The sequence below is a fragment of the Peromyscus leucopus genome, chromosome 11, assembly GCF_004664715.2.
Source record: "Peromyscus leucopus breed LL Stock chromosome 11, UCI_PerLeu_2.1, whole genome shotgun sequence".
NCBI lineage: Eukaryota > Metazoa > Chordata > Mammalia > Rodentia > Cricetidae > Peromyscus > Peromyscus leucopus.
Genome location: NC_051072.1, coordinates 56,088,352 through 56,108,654, shown reverse-complemented (window position 1 = coordinate 56,108,654; position 20,303 = coordinate 56,088,352). Strand labels below are relative to the sequence as shown.

Genomic DNA, 20,303 nt, shown 5'->3' with positions numbered 1-20,303 from the left:
ATGGCACATGCTTGCCCACACAAACGTAAGTGTGTTTGTGTGTTTGCATACACCCAATAAATTTTTTTTTTTAAAAATGAAAAACCGTTACTTTTTTAAAAGCCTTAGAGTAAAACAAAATTAAAAAGAGGGGTTTCCCTCAAATATTAGCAGAAAGCTGAGGCTGCTTCGGGTTTCCTGTGACAATCAGAGTCACTAAGTGCAACAGTAACAGTGCCTGGCCATTTAAGCACCTCCTCAGTAGGAGAATATTATTTTAAGGTATGTAACTTTTGTTTAACTCTGTGATGCTGTGTTACTGTGCCTGTCTAAAATACCTGATGGTCTAATAAAGAACCGGCCAACAGCAAGGCAGGAGAAAGGATAGGCAGGGCTGGCAGGCAGAGAGTATATATAGAAGAAGGAGAAACCTGGGAGGAAGGATCTGAGATCTAGCAGCCAGAGATGGAGGAGAACCCCAGGGGCCAGCCACCCAGCAACACAGCCAGCCATGGAGAAGAAACAAAGAAAGGCATTTAGGAGTAGAAAGGGAAAAGCCCAGAGGCAAAAGGTAGACAGGATAATTTAAGTTAAGAAAAGCTGGCTAGAAATTAAGCCAAGCTAAGGCCGGGCATTCATAAGTTAATACTGGGCCTCCGTGTGTGAATTTATTTGGGAGCTGGGTGGTGGGCCCCCAAAAAAGAGTAAAAACAAACAACACTCCTCCTTTATTATTACTATTATTGTTATTATTATTATTATTATTGCTTTTTTTGAGACAAGATTTCTCTGTATCCTTAGCTATCCTGGATCTCAGGCTGGCTTCAAACTCACAGAGATCCACCTGCCTCTGCCTTCCCAATGCTGAGATTAAAGTTGTGTGCCACCACTGCCCAACCGGCTCACATGAGCCCTTTCTACATGTAAATGTCATTATTGTTGTTCCTTGTGTAGCAGGGTCTTTAAAGCTCTAATTCAGTCTCTTCACTTTGCAAGAGAGGAAAGTGGAGGTCCAGAGAAGTAGTAATTTTTAGGTCAAGACCTCAGAGCTATTTCTTCTCTGAAATGTTATTTCCATGAGAATAGTTTTCGTTCCATTTATCTTGGTTACAGCTGTTGAATATCACATTTTCCAAGGGTCTCTTTTGAGTTTCTTGTATATAATACCTCACATTTTAACCTTTAAAATATTTTTATTTCTATTCTATAAGAAACTAGGAGCTTATCACTTGCACACAGAACTGTTCAGCAGTAAAGCAAGAATTCCAGATCTGAGATTTTCGTAACCATATTAGTCATGGAAGCACCTTAACCAATTGAGGGTATTTCTTGATTGCTTTGATTAACATGAATGTGAGACTTTTCTGCCTGTAGCCTTGTAAGATCCTAGAGCAGACAGTTTCTGTGGGTTTGGTGTAATTTGTTATGGAATATGCTCTATATGTTAAAGTTTTGGTCATCAGGGTGGCACCACTAGACAGTGGTAAAGCCTTTAGGAAGTGGGGCCTTAGAGCTCTTAGCTCATTGCAGAATGTCCCCATGGTAGGTACGGGACCCTGGCCTATCTTCTTTCTCTTGGCTTCCAGGCTCATGGTGTAAGTGGTTTGTTCACTACAGTCTTCTGTCATGATCTGCTGCCTTTGCTAGAGCAAACAGTTGTGGTGGTATTGTGTAGCAGGAATCTTAGACAGTCTTATTAATAAAATCAAACCTGTGAGCCAGGTATTGGGGTGAAGGTGGAAGATCAGAGAACCAGAACAAGCCACAGCTACCTCACCTCGCCAGATCCTCAGCTGGTCTTGTTTCCTCAGACTGGAGGCCTCTGAGTCCTCATCCAGAATGGGTCTCAGCTGAACTGCTGCTCATAAGCCTGAAGCTTAACTAACTAAAAGCTTAACCAGCCAAAGTGCTTCTAGTTTCTGGTCCTCACGCCTTATATACCTTTCTGCTTTCTACCACCACTCCCTGGGATTAAAGGCTTTCTGAGATTAAAGGCATGAGTCACCATGCTTGGCTGTATCCTTGAACACATGGATTTCTGCCTCTGGAACGCTAGGATTAAAGGCGTGTGCTACCGCTGCCTATCTTAAGTATCTAGTGGCTTTTCTGTTCTCTGACCCCAGATAAGTTTATTAAGGTACACAATATTTTGGGGAACACAGTACCACCACAGGTATTGTGTTCCCAAAATATTGTGCACACTAATAAACTTATCTGGGGTCAGAGAACAGGACAGCCACAATATTAAACATTAGAGGATAGGCAGCGGTAGCACATGCCTTTAATCCTAACATTCCAGAGGCAGAAATCCATCTGGATCTCTGTGAGTTCAAGGCCACATTGGAAACAGCCAGGCACGGTGATACACGCCTTTAAATCCCAAGAAGTGAGCCCTTAATCCCAGGGAGTGATGGCAGAAAACAGAAAGATATGTAAGGCTTGAGGACCAGAAACCAGAAGCATTTGACTAGTTAAGCTTTTAGGCTTCTAGCAACAGTTCAGCTGAGATCTATTCGGATATGAGGACTCAGAGGCTTCCAGTCTGAGGAAACAGGATCAGCTGAGGAACTGGCAAGGTGAGGAAGTTGTGGCTTGTTCTGGTTCTCTGATCTTCCAGTGTTCACCCCAATAACTGGCCTCAGGTTTGATCTTACTAATAAGACCTTCTAAAAATTCCTGCTCCAAACAGTGGAGCTGCCCGATCTTGCACTGAACCTCCAGATCCCTGGGCCAAATTTTGTTTAATAAGTTAACTGTTGCAAGCATTCTAACAACAAAGACTGACCTATACATTACCTTCCTTTCTTCAGTGCCGGGATCACAGGTATTCTGCATTATTATAAGCCACTTCCACGTTTTTTTCTTAGGATAATCAAAAGTGAGATCCTGAGCCTACCCTTCCAAAGACTTATTTCCATATAACACATTGGTTTATTTAATTTCAATTCCATGTTAGATATTCAAAGTTCCAGTCAACCACTAAAATTTGCCTGCCATTTAATGGGATTTAGCAAACTACAAGGAGGCTAAGGAGAGACTCCTAACAAAGCTAACTGGGAGGTGGCTGTAGCTCAGTGGTAGAGTGTTTACCCTTGCTCTGCATGTGTTGGGTAGCTCCTTTGATCCCTGGCAACTCCAGAGGAGGAGGGGAAGGAGGGGGAGGAGAGGGAGGGGAAGGAAGAGGGAGGGAGGGGGAGGGGGGGGGACAAAACCCGAACAAGAAAAAAAAATGAGAGGCGTATACACGGAAATAAAACACACTAAATGTGCAGAAAACAGCCATGATGCATTATTTGTCATTTGATATTCACAAACTCAGACTCAGATAGTTCCCCTTTTTTTTAAAATGAGGGAAATAACAGGATTTCAGAGACTTGAAGTGACCTGCTTAGAGTTCCACAGAGCAGTAGTGACAGGGTTAATACTACAACTTGAGTCTTCCTGAATGCCCTTTGCTGAGCATATAACATTCCCTGATAATTGCACATTTGGATCACAGCCAATAAGAAACACTCCCAACATATACAAAAAACTATGCGCAAAAGCATGCATTGTATCTTTATTTACAATGGTAAAGCTTGGAGACAACCTAAATATCCCACTGTGGACATCTGACGTAAGTTATAACTAAGCAACTATACGAAATCACATATGTACATGTGTATGTATATAGTAACAAGGACAATAGCTAGATATATTCAGTTTTAATGGGGAAAGCAATCATGGGAAACTAGCTTTTAAATTATTTTGTTGGGGGGGTACACATATCAAGGTGTGCATGTGAAGGTCAGAGGACAACTTTGTGGAGTCAGCTCCCCCTCCCCCTGGGTTACTACACAGGACTGAACTCAGGCTGTTGGGCTGACATTGCTGAGTGGCAAGTGCCTCTAGCTCCCGAGCCATCTCACTGACCCTTGAGACCAGTGTTTGGACTGAGTTTTGCACTAGGCCTCAACTGACCAGACCAAACCAATATGGTGTCCCTCAAGCCAAATTCTACATTCAATTTGATTAAATTCAAACTTTTAGGAAAAGAGCTGAGGATTGCGGGCTGAGTCCGTGGTCGCTTTAATGCTTAAATGTAACCTGCCACCTGGTATTAAGTGATTAACTTGAGTGTATGTGTTTGTGCGAGGGCTCGAATGTTTGTGTGTGCATATTTATGTCTGTGTCTGTGTATACACACACATGAATGTTTGTGTATATGTTGTATGTGCATACATATGTGTATATGCATATATGTATGTGTGCGTGTGCGTGCGCACATGCACGCATGCCTTAGGTATTGCTCTTAGGTGTACTGTACACCTCTGTTTTCTTTTTGAGACAGTGTCAAACTTGACACTTGTTAAAGAGACTAGGCTGACTAACTGGTGAGCCTCTGTGACCTGCCTGTCTCCGCATCCTAGAACTGTGGTTACCTGGGCACATGCTCACACCTGGCTTCTTGTGACACGGGTTCTGAAAATTGAGCTTAAATCCTCACGTTTTCAAGGTAAGGACTTTACAGACTGAGCTGTGTCCTGACAACCGCCCCACCCCATTCAACAATTATTTTTAATAGACTTATCTCACCTTATGAACTCTATTGCCCTGGCACTTCTGAGTGTTGGTTCTCATTTTGTTTTGTAGATTAGTGCTGGGGATATCACTCTGTATGCTATGAATGTGTTGCTCTGATTGGTTGATAAATAAAATGCTGATTGGCCAGTAGTACAGGCAGGATAAACAGACAAGGAGAATTCTGGGAAGAAGAATGCTGAGTCAGGAGACGCCATTCCCACCATCCAGAAAACAGCATGTAACAGCACACATGTAAAGCCACAGAACATGTGGCGACATATAGATTAACAGAAATGGGCTGAGTTTAAATGTAAGAGCTAGTCAGTAGTTAGCCTGAGCTAATGGCCAAGCAGTTGTAATTAATATAAGTTTCTGAGTGATTATTTTATAAGTGGCCGTGGGGCCCGTGGTGCTGGGCAGGACCAGAGAAAACTTCAGCTATATATTAGAAATTGCCCCGTTCATGAATCTCAAATGAAATACTAGGCATGCTAGGCAATGAGTTAGGTATGAGGTAACCCAAGAAAAGCTGTAGCTATATGGTAGTAGTGATGCCTCCTGGTCAAGCAAGGAATTAGACATGAGGGGACCAAGAAAAACAAACCACAGTTGCCTCTTGGAAGCTCTATTTCCTGATAGTCAGAATAATCCCTTGGTAGTTAAACATCCTTGACTTTGCAATCCTGTTGTTGCTTACTTCCCAGAACTAACATACAAGCCCACTAATGACGGGTCTGCATCCTCCAAAGACTCTGGCTTCATTCTAATCTCATTTGCATTGTGACTTAGACTCCCTGTTACCTTGTAAGTTTTCAACAGGCTCGTGGGAAGAAATACCATAAAAGGGAAATCTAGTCCACCTTAACTTGGGAGGCAAAAGGGTCACCTTACCACCATGAACATACCACCCACCTTAAAAACATTCGTAAGGACTTCTTTGAAGTCTACAGTGCAGAACCCCATGGGCTGATACCCACCTCCCTTTAGGCCAGCTTACTCCAGTCTCTCTGGAGTATACACTATGCTTCATTAAATAAACTTCTGCTTAAACTGGCTATTGTTTCTTGGTTGAATTCTTTCCTTGGAGAATATAAGAACAAAAGTGAAACCTTTTGCTGGCACATTACCTAAATTAGTTGTAACTTTTTCTTTTTAATATGTGTATGGAAAAAACTTAAAAATCAGTGCACCTATGCACTTAAAAATGCCTGGGAAAAAATGCACACCCACTCAGTAACAGTTATAACCCATGGGTAGAATAGTTGAGAATGGAAGAGAAGAAGCCTGTGGACCCCGACTTATATGGCTTACCTTATACCTTCTTACATAAAATGTTTGAAATTGATTTTTTAGAATGTTACGCTGCTCCTATAGTACTAACTAAAAATCTGTTAAGTGTGTGCTCAGCACTCTGGTCGGGGTTAAAGAGTTCCAGAAGAAGTGCCCTGGAGGAAGTCAGTGTCAGGCTGGAAAGAAAAACAGAACTTAGGGAATAAGGCAAAACAACATCAAGGAGAATTGAGCTGGCAGTGCACCAGCCGGAAGCCTGTGAAAAGAGATCACCAGCTCCCCTACCTAGGACCCTGTGACTATCATTAAAAACCACCCATTGCAGTAAGTTAGGCATGTAAGCCGGAGTGGTCCGCCCTCTCCATTTATTCGGCACTTGGACCTTGCACAGATTGAATCCGGCTTGCCTTGTGTAGCTTGACAGCAACAAGAAAGGGGTTGGTTACTAGACAGACACTGGGTGAGGCCGCCCCAGGACCATCTGCTGTCTCTCACATTGAACCCATAGGAGGTCATTTCTGGTTTGTGTGCCTGTTCTGTCCAATCCAAGAGCTGTGCAGATGTGTCTGCTCCACGCCGCTCTAACTTCTGGTAGTTTGCTGGCAATCCTTGACAATCCTTGGCTCACAGAAGCATCATCCAGATTTCTGCCTTCCTCTTCACATGGTGCTCTCCCCGTGTGGCTTTCACTTTGTACCAAGAGACCAGACACACTGAGGTCTGGCTTTCCTCTCTCCTTCTGACTTGGTTACTTCTGTAAAGGTTCAACCTCCAGACAAAGACACACTCAGAAGCGCTGGGGAGCAGACTCCAGTGCATCTTTTGGAGGACAAAAAAATTGAAAACATCTGACGAGCTAGGCGGTGGTCGTGCACGCCTTTAATCCCAGCGCTCAGCTCAGAAAGCAGAGCCAGGTGGATCTCTGTGAGTTCAAGGCCAGCCTGGTCTACAGAGCAAGTTCCAGAACAGCTACACAGAGAAACCCTGTCTGGAAAAAACAAACAAACAAACAAAACAAAACAAATCTTACTACATTCACATTAAATTGATGAATTAAGTTACTTGCTCATGATTATAAACTAGCAAACAGAGAAACTAGGATCCAGAAACATTCTTGATTGACTCCAAGGTATTCCCCTCCCTTCCCCTCTCTTCCTGCCCCCTCCTTTCCTTCTGTCTTTTTGCATCGTGTGTGTGTGTGTGTGTGTGTGTGTGTGTGTGTGTGTGTGTGTGTATTCACATGACATGGCATGTACATAGAGGTCAGAAGACAATCTGCAGTAATTGTTTTTCTCTATCATGTGGGTGCCAGGGACTGAACTGAACTTAAGTCACCAGGTTTGGTAGCAAGTGTCTTGAATTACTGAGCAACCTTACTGGCCCCTTTTATATACATACATATATACATACCCATGTACATATATACATATTCTTTGCCAATTTCATAGATATAAGTGTTGGAGTCCACTGAGGTTTCCTAGTGGCTTTACCCAACAGGACTGCTTAAGGGGCTGTTTGGACCACAGGCCTGCGTACCAGGTGTTTGGAAGGGTCCACACTTGGTTGTATCTAGCAGGGGAGGTCTTTTGCCCCACCTCTTGGCATTGTTATAAAAAGCCCTTTTGAATGAAGTTCTGGGCTGGTGGGTTTTGAACCAGGCCCTCCCGAGGCGATCCTGTGTTTCTGTCTTTCCTCTCATCATCTAGATATCTCTTTCTAAATATTTCCCACTTCTCCCTGCTCAAAAGTACCCTGGTTGTAAAAGTGGGGACTGGTCCCCCACATAAAAGCAATATATTTTGATCATATCCATCTCAACCTCCCCAAGACATCCTCAAGAAGTACCCTTCCCTTCTTTTTCTGTTGAGTCCAATTATTGCTGCCTTCAAGAACATGGGCAACTTAACCAGGGGCCATACCTCTGAAGAAAAATGATTTCTCATCCCCTGGTGGCCATCAAACACTAATGGCTTCTCAGATAGGAGTGGAGCCTCCTGAGCCCTTCTCCCGCCCATGCTGAAATTCTTGGCTGACCTGGTCTTGCGGCTGCCATAATCCCATGAGTGCAATGGCCACGGCAGGTTCAGAAGACATTTGACAGCGCTCCTTCCCATTCTTTTGCTCTTACATTCTTTCTGCCCCTCCTTTCTGGTGTTCCCTGAGCCTTGCAGTGTGTGTGTGTGTGTGTGTGTGTGTGTGTGTGTGTGTGTGTGTGTGTGAGAGAGAGAGAGAGAGAGAGAGAGAGAGAGAGAGAGAGAGAGTAATCTGCAGCTATTTACCCGAGGTCCTTTTCTTTTCTTTTTTTTTCTTTTTTTTTTTTTGGTTTATCGAGACAGGGTTTCTCTATGTAGCTTTGTGCCTTTCCTGGAACTCACTTGGTAGTCTAGGCTGGCCTCGAACTCACAATGATCCACCTGGCTCTGCCTGAGGTCCTTTTCTTAAATCAATGCTTCTCTGTGAAAATGGAGATAGGTCCATCTCCCAGAGGCATTTTGTCAAGCTCTGTTTGACTCAATAACTATGGCAGAATACTAGGCATTCAATAAATACTTTGTAATGAATAAATGGTGCTGGTTATAGAGTAATAAGCAAAGCAGAAAATTCTTAATGGAACAATATGTACTATATGATACATTATATAAAGGGCATAACACAATTCTTCACAGAAATCAATAATTTAATTTTCTACTTCTTAATGAACACATAAAGAACCCATCAGAGCTAAAACAATACTGAGTAATAAAAGAACTTCTGGAGGTATCACCATCCTAAATTTCAAATCGTACTACAGAGCTACAGTAATAAAAAGAGCATGGCATTGGCACAAAACAAACACGTTGATCAATGGAATTGAATTGAAGGCCCAGACAGAAGTCAACACAAATACGGAAACCTGATTTTTTTTAAATTAAAAAGCCAAAAATACACACTGCAGAACAGACAGCATCTTCGACATATGGTGCTAGTCAAGCTGGATGGCTGTTGTGGAATATTATTTTAAGATGTGTTATATTGTTTTATGCTGTGGAACATTTGTTTAATGATGCAAAGATGTGTTGCATTCTTTTATGTTGCACTTGTTTAACTCTGTGAAGCTGTGTTACTTTGCCTGTCTAAAACACCTAATTGGTCTAATAAAGAGCTGAATGGTCAATAGCTAGACAAAAGAAATTATAGGTGGGACTGGCAGGCAGAGAGAATAAATAGGAGGAGAAATCTGGAAAGAGAGATGAAGGAATAAGAAAAGGAGAAGGGGAGAAAGGGAGGAGGACATCAGGGGCCAGCCACTTAGCTACACAGCAAGCCACAAAGTAAGAAGTAAAGAAAGGTATATAGAATAGAGGAAGATAAAAGTCCCGAGGCAAAAGGTAGACAGGATAATTTAAGAAAGCTGGCAAGAAACAAGCCAAGCTGAGGCTGGGCATTCAAAAGAAAGAATAATTCTCCATGCGTGTGTTTATTTGGGAGCTGGGTGGCAGGCTCCCAAAGAGCAAAGAGTAAAAAGTAACCAACAACAGATGGCTGCATGTAGAAGAATGTAAATAGATCCATACTTATCACCCTGAACAAAATAATACCAAATGAATCAAGGACCTCAACATAAGGCCAAATACTTTGAGTCTGATAGAAGAGAAAATAGGGAATAGGTATCAACTCATCAACAAAAGAAAAGACTCCTGGAACAGGACACTGATAATATGGGCACTAAGATCAACAATTAATAAATGGGACCTAATGAAGTTTAGAAGTTTCTGTACAGCAAAGGCTAGTATCATTTGTGCAAAGCATCAGTCTGCAGAATGGGAAAAAATCTTTGCCAATTATCTTATAGAGTAAAATTTTATTATATAAAATACCCGAAAGAGTATAAAAACTGGGCATAAAAAATAACACAGTTTTAAAAAGGAATATAGGGACTAAACAGAGAGTTCTCAAAAGATGTAACACAACTGGCTGAGAAACACTTAAAGAAATGTTCATCAGCCGGGCGGTGGTGGCGCACGCCTTTAATCCCAGCACTCGGGAGGCAGAGCCAGGCGGATCTCTGTGAGTTCGAGGCCAGCCTGGGCTACCAAGTGAGTTCCAGGAAAGGCGCAAAGCTACATAGAGAAACCCTGTCTCGAAAAACCAAAAAAAAAAAAAAAAAAAGAAATGTTCATCGTCTTTAGTGTCTTAGTTACTGTTCTATTGCTGTGAAGAGACACTCTGACCAAGGAAACTACAATAAAAAACATTTAATCGGGGCTGGAGAGATGGCTCAGTGGATAAGAGCACTGATTGCTCTTCTAGAGGTCCTGAGTTCAATCCCCAGCAACCACATGGTGGCTCACAACCATCTATAATGAGATCTGGTGTCCTCATCTGGTGTGTAGACATACATGCAGGCAGAACGCTGTGTACATAATAAATAAATCTTAAAAAAAAAAAAACCATTTAATCAGAGGCTTGCTTACAGTCTCAGAGATTAGTTCATTATCAGCATGGGAGGAAGCATGACAGCAGGCAGGCAGGCATGGGACTGAAATCTTACATCATGATCTGCAGGCAGGCAAGCAGGCAGGCAGAGAGAGGAGAGAGAAAGAGAGACTGGGCTTGGCTTTTGAAACTTCAAAGCTATACCCCCTGTGCCACACGTCTTCCAACAAGGCCACACCTCCAAATCCTCCCCAAACAGTTCCACTAACTGGAGACCAACATTCAAACATAGGACCCTATGGTGGCCACTCTCATTCAAACCACTACGCTTAGCATCAGGGAAATGCACATCAAAACTACTTGTAATGGTCAGAATGGTCAAGATCAATAAACAGTTATAGCACCTACTGATGAGGATGCTGGGAAAGGGGAATACTTGTTTATTGCCGCTGAGAGGGCAAGCTTGTACAGCCACTATGCAGATCAGTGTGGAGGGCCCTCAGAAGGTAAAGATTGATCTGTCTCAAGACCCAGCTATACCACTCTTGAATATATACGAGAGTAACCAACCCTTTCTGGTTGGATTTAAGGCCCACTCCATGAGATAGAACCCATACTTGACACTACTAAATTGGCCAAGAACCCAAGAGCAGATAGATCGTGGGCCTAGCAGTAAACCCAATACTATTATTCTGTTATAGGAACATAGCAATAAGATGACTCCTAATGACATACTACTATACCCATAGGTTACTGTCTCATTCAACTCTCATCCGAGAAGCTTCTTCTTAAAGTAGATGGGAACTAATATAGAGACTCACAACTGGGCAATGCACAGAGAGTGAGAGAACTCACTTTGGAGCTCTCAGTTCTGAATGGGTTGTCCCCATCCGACCTCTCCTCTCAAGGCTCAGGGATCTATGGGCCATAGTAGGAAAAAAGACGGTAAGAGCCAGAGGTGATGGATGACTCCAAGGGAATGGTGTCTTCTGAACAGGACTGACACACATATGAACTCACAGGGACGGTAGCAACATGCAGGAGGACTGGACAGGTTCAAGCCATTAGGGGTCCGAGCACTGAGAGGGGGAAGTAGATATGAGCCCCCACCCCAATCAAGAAGGTTCTGCAATTGATACCCACTGCAAAGGAAAGATCAGTTTTGTCCAATAGAATCTCACTGGGTATATTAATCATACTTCAGGGCAAACCATGGGGAGTAGTTGGCCAAAACGAAACAAACTCAGGAGTATGTTTGTAGTCTTTATATCTCATTTTGCTTTGTTTGGGTGTTTGTTTTGTTTTGCTTTGCTTTTGTTGTGTTTTTTTTTGTTTTGTTTTGTTTTTTTGTCTTACTGGGTTTTTGCTTGTTTATTTTGATTCCATTTTTGTGGAGGTTTTGTGTATGTGTGTTCCTTGTGTTGTGAAAGGGAGGGGTGTTGAGAGAACATACAGTTGTGTGGGTAGGGAGGAGGAGAGGATCTGGGAGGAACTGGGGGAAAACATGCTTCAAATATATTGTGTGATTTTTTTTTTCAATAAAAAATTTAAGTGCAACAAGGATGAGAAATGAATTGACACACAACAGATCACACAGCCCATTTCTCAATCTTAACCAAATATTTTGTCACTTATCTGCCCTAAACTCCCTGACGATCCACTCTTTATCTGGAAGAAAGGTTTATCTCTGTAATGTGACCTACATACTGTGCTCCCCCTTATTTCTGCCTTATTCTAGCTGAGAAAACTCCTATTGCACAGGCCTTATCGTAGTTCTACAAACCCCGCCTACAAATCTCTGCCTTTGCTAAAGTAGTCCCTTCCCCATTCTCTCCCGACACCACTTGCTTCTCCAGTGACCGCTCTGATTCTTACTCACTGTACTTATCCCTTACCATTCCACATCCTTCCAGCCCTAGTCTTTCCTTTTATCCTACATAGTGAGAAAAAGACGTTTTAGCAAAATCATATATTCAAATTCAACTCTCACAGGGCTAACACCATTTTCAGAGGTTGTTTTTTTTTTTTGTTGTTGTTGTTGTTGTTTTTGTTTTTTTAATGTGTTTGCTCTGTTGGTTCTTTCCTCTGGAGACTGCAGGGCCCAAAGCAACTCAACTGGAGGCCAAGGGAGGACTTACCATTGCCTTCCTGGTCTAGTGCTGAGGGCGAGAATCCCTGAAGACTTGACCACCTTGGGCACCGATTGGATAGAGATGGTCCTGAGGATGGGGCAGTGGGAAGTGTTTAGGTGGAAGCCCCATCTCGGTCCCTCCCCCTCTCCAGACTCTGCCCCTGAGAAAGCCTGCCAAGTGGCAGCTCTTCCCCCTCAGATACGCAAGACCATGCCTACAGGGTAGTTAAGAACTGGCCCATAGACTGCCGCTTGAGTCCTCTCCTGTTTCTTTCCCTGAGAATCGCCTGGTGGTGCTTTGCTCAGATTAAACCCGGACTTTTAATTCGGCCTGATCTGATTTATTGCATCAGTGGAGAAACCCAATAGCTGGGTACAGAAACCTTTCAGGAAGAACACAAAGGGCAGAGCAGCTAAGAGAGCAAGGGGGCCGGGCGGTGGTGGCGCATGCCTTTAATCCCAGCACTCGGGAGGCAGAGGAAGGCTGATCTCTGTGGGATCGAGGCCAGCCTGGTCTACAGAGTGAGCTCCAGGAAAGGCGCAAAGCTACACAGAGAAACCCTGCCTCGAAAACCCTACAAAACAAAACAAAAAACAGCACAAGGGGGCTGGGGTGCCCATCTGATGCCCCCTTTAGATAGTATTTTGTTGCTATTATCTCATAGACACTGTACTTGTTCTTGGTAAATTGGAGGAGTGCCCCCCCCCAGGGAGAGACAATATATGATTACACTTCCAAGCATTCTGAGAGAAGAGGGGTCCTAGCTCTGATGGCCTGGAGAAATGAGAAGCACCAACTCCTGGATCCCAAAGACAGAGGCTGTGTATGAAAAGTTCTGTCATAGACACACTTGGCCCATGATGATGCCACAGGGGAAAATCCAGAGAATAAATAAATAATTCAACCTCATTCCCCCATCTCTCTGATATCTAGAGGCTCTACCTTGGTTAAACTTATCTGGAAGACCAGTGGGCAAAGGATTCCACCAGAAAGTCCAAATCCTTCAGGCAGAAAGTAGTACACACCAGAGGACAGATATGCAGTCCAATGGAAAAAAAAAATCTCATACTGCTAAAAGATCTGTTCCTCTTCCCTTTGTTGGGAGCAATTAATAAAATCAAATTATAGTAAAAAAAATGCTTAGGCAGTATGGGTCACAGCAAAATAAATTTCTTTACTTATGTTCTATGGCATCCAATTCTGGTATAAAGATCTACTGCAGATCTGAGATTTTGAGCAGCTGTTCCAAGAAATGCATTGTTATTTAGTACAGTTGTGTAAATGATCTCCTTTCTATAACTAATTGTATTTACATTCATATCATAACTATCTTGTCATTTTTCATATTACAGATTTCATCATACTGCATGTGTGTATAAAGCACCGCAATGTATACTTCTAATAGATATCATTTTTGCAAAGAAATAACTTTCAAAAATTAGTTCACTGCTGTCTGTCTTCCATATAAAAATGAGAAGAACACAATAAAGGTGAATTTATAGACATATTGAGGTAGTCGGGTAGGCTCATCCAGTAGTCAGCAATCCAGAGAACCAGGATTCTTATGTGTATCAGTCAAGCTGTAACCATAGGATTAAAATGATTTCCAGACCAGCTGTGATACAGTCACAACATGTCAGTTCATTAAGACCTTACAGCCAGGTCCTTCTTTTCCTTCCTGCTGGGTGCTGGCTACTTGTTGCTGATCAAAATGGGCAAGTTCATGAAATTCAGAAAAGTGCTGGTCCTGGCTGGAGACTACTTCAGATGCAAAGCTGTCATCCTGAAGAACATTAATGATGGCACCTCAGACCTCCCTCACAGCCATGGCCTGGCGGCCACCAAAAAGTGACAGCTGCCGTGGGCAAGAAGAAAATCGCCAAGGGGGTCAAAGATCAAGTCCTTTGTGAAAGTTTATAACTACAGTCACCTCACGCCCACTAGGTACTCCGTGGATACCCCCATGGACAAAACTGTTGTCAACAAGGATGTCTTTAGAGACCCATGCAAGGCCAGACAGGAGGCCAGGGTCAAGTTTGAGAAATGTTACAAGACAGGGAAGAACAAAGGGCTTTTCCAGAAGCTTTGCTTTTTGGTATATTTTGTTTCCATCATGAAAAATTAAGAAAAAAAATAAAGACGTTATGGTTAGATGAACTGATTTTGGATATTTGTAAAACTCATGATCTGAAAATCTCTTTGGACTTATAATTTCAGTATTTTATCACTGTGTATGACATACGCATGAAACACAGTAATTGAATGGTCAGGACCTATGTACACTATTACCAGTCTGTGCCTCCCGGCCTTTGTCCCTCCACGATCCCATTCTTCTCCCTTTTCCATGATGATGTGCTGCCCTGAGTTTTGTAGTTCCTCTTGCTTTTCTTTATCATTATCTCAAAAAGAATGTACAAATTATCTCATTTCCCACTTCTTTTGTCCATAACTGAGATACTGTTGTTTTCCCTGTCTTATCTCTTATCTCAATGTACAAGTTTATGAAATTCATCCATATGGATATATGTGGTCACAATTAATTTTCACTTCAGTATTAACTTCCATTTTGTGATTTTTTTATGAGCAAGCTCTGTTATTATTATTTATTCATTTATTTTTGGTCACGGTGGTCCTAGGATGTGAACCCAGGGCCCCATGTACATTAAACAAGTGCAGTTTTATAGAATTATATCCCAACCCTTCATTCAGCTTCTTGTATTTCTGAGACCAGCCTTAAGCATGTTTGTATTTATTTATTTACATTACTCTTGAAACATCTCCTGACAGGAAACATCTCTTGGGTGAGAATATCTGTAGGGTGTATATTTAGACATGGAGTTGCTAGATTACATACTCAGCTTTATTTGAAATGCTGTCTTTTTTTCAAAAATGGTTTTGAACATTTGACAAGTTCACTAGAAGTGCTTAAATATTTCAGGCTTGTCATTCTATACAGATGACAGAACACACACACACACACACACACACACACACACACACACAACTCCTTTTCTGATTACACTTTGCAAGTCTCTCTTTATTATTTCCCTTCACGGTCCATGCTTTTCATCTATGGTTTTAAAATAAACTGCTTCTCGGATGCTATGCAAAGTGTGGGCTGGTTTTTAGATTGATAACTAATACTGGTTATTCATCAGCCTGGTTCCATCGCAGTCACACACCCGCCCAGTTCTGCCCCTTCTCTCAGTTACATACACCCACCTCCCCAACACTGAGCTGTTTCCCGGGTGACCGTGCTGTGGTGCCTGAAGCAAGGCAGAGCTCTAAAGATCCGATCGTCATGTGACTTAGGAACCAAGACCCGTACTTCTGCCTTGTGTTTAGAATTTGGAGCCACCTGATGGATCGCGCAATTGCAGAAACTAAAATTTACAAGTTCGGTTCGGCAGACATTTCTTCTAGATCTACCATATTCATGTTAATGCTGAAATCCCACTTAGGGTTCATTCGTTATAGTAGCAATCAGGCTGTGCAGGTGCGCCTTTCGGAGTGAACCAGAGAATACTTCTCACCCATTGACCCCGTGCAAAAGAGCGTGTTACACAAATCCTGGGTGGGCTTTTTGGTGGATGTCAGGGGTAGGTGGTAAAGCTATTTGCTGAGAGCCGCAGTAGCAGTGGCTTTACCAGAGGCCACAAGAATATACAGCAGACGGCAATTGATCCTTCGGGTGTCAACCCACCGGATGAATACTTCTCTGATGGAGGAACTGTCGGAGTCGACTAGGGTAGCTGAGTAGGGCGTGAGGCTGAGGAAAAAACAGAGACAGAAGAATAGACGGAGACAGACAACTAGTGCCAGGAGGGCTTCTGGTCAATACCAAGCAAGCCCTGAGTTTATTTCACAGCCAGCTTATGTTCAAAACTGAAAAGCAAAAGTAGAACAAAGCACAGCACAGGCGGTCTAGCCTGTCCTGAGTCCAGGAGCAGGCGGTTTCATTATCTTACACATGCGCCACCTGCTGACATCAGCAGCCTGCCTGGAATCGGGCATGTGCTAAATAATTAGTTCTCCCACAAGCTAATCAGGACGTTCTTACAGCCCCAGTGCTTTTCCCGGGCGCCTTATCAGAGCTTTCTCACAGCTTCTGAAGAGACTAGAGCAAGCAAGCTTTGAATTCTTTTGGGTCAGAATAGACTTCAGCTCCAAGCTGAGTCACTGTGGGAAACTGAGTCATTGTGGGCTCCCACAAGGAACCCTGTTAAGCAAGGCTTATGGGATCACAGATTCTGAAAACTGGTTGCTTCTGTCTGTAATTTTTCTCATGTGCCACTACATTTACACAATTTACACAAATACACTATGGGTATTTTCCCCACTGCTTGTGTGTTTATCTCGTGAATATATATTCCATCTACTGGACACACATATAGCTGTGGATGGTCAGGAAGATGATTTCTGCTTAAACTATACAACTTTGATGAATAAAAATAATCCTAGGATATTTTTCATTACTCAGACTGGCATAGGGAAATGACAGTATTCTCAGCTACAAAGACAGCCTTTTCAAATCCAAAATAAACTAGTTGTCCCTGCAAATAATGTACAAGGACAAATTCCCAACTGTCTTAACTGTGGAACCAAGGTCAGACACAAAGCAACTCTGGTACTGGTTCCCTTATTGCTAAGTTTGGCTGAGAAAGACCCAACACCTACACGAATTCCTCAAGCAATTAACTCAATGCACAAACTTCTAATCTCAGATTTTTAATACAAGACTCAAGGGTCACCTAACTAATTGTTTAGGTCCTGAATAACAATTAATCAATTAACCAAGTCCAGAGAGAAATAGTTTTATGTCCCGCTAACTGGGAAAAGTTTCAGTTAGCCAGGGCTACAGAGGATGGTCTGACCTCACAGCCTTGAATAAAGAGTTAAAAGTTCCCATCCTTGCAATCTGTGGTTGTAAGCTGGATTAAAATATATATATATATATATTTAGGTTTGGGATGCTTTTGATGCCACTGTCCAGGAAAGTGTCAAACACCATGTCTTTGCCTATGTGTTGCCATGGTAAATGGCTTTGCTTCTTATCATTTACTCAAGGAATGTACTATGACCCTCAAATGTAGCTTTTTATTGCTTTTCATCGAGTTGGTGAATCTGAGGAGGCAGACTAAAGAGAAGGAGAAGAAGAAGAACTTGAAATAAAATAAAGTGAATGGTCTAGTCAGTATGTGAGTCTTTTCCTCTCAGATAGATAAGAAATATTCTTAAGTCCTGCTACTCTAAAAAGCATTTTTTTTTTTTTTTTTTTTTTTTGGCAACCCTGGTGCAGTCCTGGGAGCTGGTCTCTCAGGCTGTGGTAGTTATTTATAATGGTAAAGATTAATCATAGTCATACTCCAAAAAATATGAAATAGATAGGTAGCTGAACGAAAATCCAACTATTCTTAATAAACTTCTTTGAATATTTGATAGTAGCACCCTAATTCAAGTTTTAATGGCACTAATAACACTAAGCATTAATATTTAGAATGATTAAGTTTTCAATAGTACTAAGAATTTACTCATTCCCAACAAAGAGGTAATTTTGGTATCTCCATTCACATAGGGAAATTTAAATTTGCCCTACCTGGAGAGAGGAAGTGGAGACCGGAGAATCCCTGGGAGTTTGCAAGCTAGCTAGCCTGGCATATGCAACCCTTAGCCAGAGAGATCCTGTCCCAAACAAGGTGGAAGGCAAAGACTGGTACCCAGGCTGTCCCATGACTCCAACGCATGTGCTGTGGTACATGTATGCTCCTTCTCTCACATGTAAGTGAGCTGAGCGCGCGCGCGCGCGCGCGCACACACACACACACACACACACACACACACACACACACACACGCCAGAAAGGAAGGTCACTTACCCAAGGACCCAGGCACTGAGTGAAATGACCAAGCTAAAATCAAGATGAAGTACATAGGCAAATAGACTTTATGTTTTTGAATAATGCCAAGACTTTGAAATCCTGTTTCTTTTCTTATTTTATTTCAAACACATTTCTGTTTTCTATAAACCAGAAGCCCCACTCCAGAGGCCTATTCTTAGTTTTCTGGCAGCTTGGACAAATACCCAGATGACTGGTATTTCATTTTTTTTCTTTCCAAAGTACTTACTTGTAGGTGGCAATGCTTATGTCAAACCCTGCTTTGCATTTTTTCCTGTGGAAGATTAGAAAAAGCCATCTGGTTAGCATCACCCTGAAAAATGCTCCACGAGGAACTTTCCTAAGAAAAAAATTGTTAAGAAAAGAATGTGGTATAAAGCAAGGCAGAATACAATTAGAAAAATCTAGAAGCTAAGCAGTATATGCTGATATATTATCTTCCTGTATGATAAATTTACTTTTCTGCTATTCTGCTTTTCATATTTTCTTTTGAGAAGAGGCTTCTTTGAATGAAATCTTCGTCTTTTATGGTAAATTTTCAAATCTTGCCTTCTTATAGCTTGTCTAGTCTTGAATTTGGGGCTCATTTTCTGTGGAGCTGTTTCTTCTATTCAGGTGTTTATTACTCCCATGTCCATCTCTTAAATGGTGACATTCTTTTCAAGACTATTTACCTAGAACAGAATCTGGTAAACAGAGAATATTAAATATATGTTTGTTGTCTGAATAGTTGAATGAATGAATGAATGAATGAATGAAGACCTAATCAGGGAGCAAATAAGTATAGAGGGCTATGGGTAATACTTACTCATATATATTGTAAAGAAATCTTTGTAGCTAAACAAATGACAGCACCCATCGACATGCTAATGTGGACAGAGGAAATCTTAGAAGGAATGCCCCTAGATGAAGAGCTGTAGGCAGTTAATGGCTGCCGAGAGGGAGGACCAGTTTTCTCCAGACTAAGCTCTCGAGAAGTGTTCTAATCCCAAGCAGTCAGCTCGAAAATGTATCCATGTGAACAACGCTGAATGAACTTAGCCGGTTGTATTATAAATTTATATATTAGTAAGTGCATATCATATATTCATTGTCTTTATTATTGTTATATATATTTATAAAACAATGATAATTAAAGTAGAGGCATTAAATAAAGAGAAGTTTTTTTTATAATATATTTTTACATAGCTTTAGCCTTTATTTATTTATTTATTTACTTACTTTTTTTTGTTTTTTTCAAGACAGAGTTTCTCTGCATAGTTTTGGTATCTGTCCTGGATCTCACTCTGTAGACCAGGCTGGCCTCGAACTCAAAGAGATCCAACTGGCTTTGCCTCATGATTGCTGGGATTAAAGGCATGTGCCACCACTGCCCAGCCTTTATTAACTTGTATAAAAATGTTGAAAAATCCACAATCTATATTTTCAGTTTTTGGCTAAAAAAAAAAATCTACTAATTTAAAATATGACTGTTGGTTTAGTGAAATTTTTTTTTCTAATTAATTCATTTAATTACAGTTATTCTCTCCAGCTCTTTGGAATCTACCATTGAGACATTATTGTAGATACCCATTTACTTGCAAATTGATCTTCCATTTGTAAAATTTATCTATTATATTTATTTGAATATTATTTTGCATTTTAAATATTGCTCACAATGCTATTTTGCATTTCTTAATAGTTTTCAAAGTAATGACAGCTAAGAGCCATGATGTTGGTTTGTCCATATGGAATCACACATGTTTTGCAGATACTCCTTGATGCCAAAAGAAAAAAGAAAGAGAGGAAAATTGAGAAAATTTGGACTTATTTTAAAAAGACTTCCTATTTTGCTTTAAATTGTGTGTGTGTGTGTGTGTGTGTGTGTGTGTGTGTGTGTGTGAGAGAGAGAGAGAGAGAGAGAGAGAGAGAGAGAGATCTAGTCAGGAGAGAAAGAAGGGAGGAGACTGAATAAAAGAAGACTTCCAACACTGTTGCGAGGTCAGTGGGAAATCCCTTAGCCAGATTTCCCCATTGCACATCATGTA

At 41.6% G+C, this 20,303-nt stretch overlaps 1 pseudogene; it reads left to right on the top strand.

The window, feature by feature from the left end:
• Positions 1–13,897: 13,897 nt before the first annotated feature.
• On the top strand, positions 13,898–14,505 carry LOC114709184 (annotated as a pseudogene).
• Positions 14,506–20,303: the final 5,798 nt, after the last annotated feature.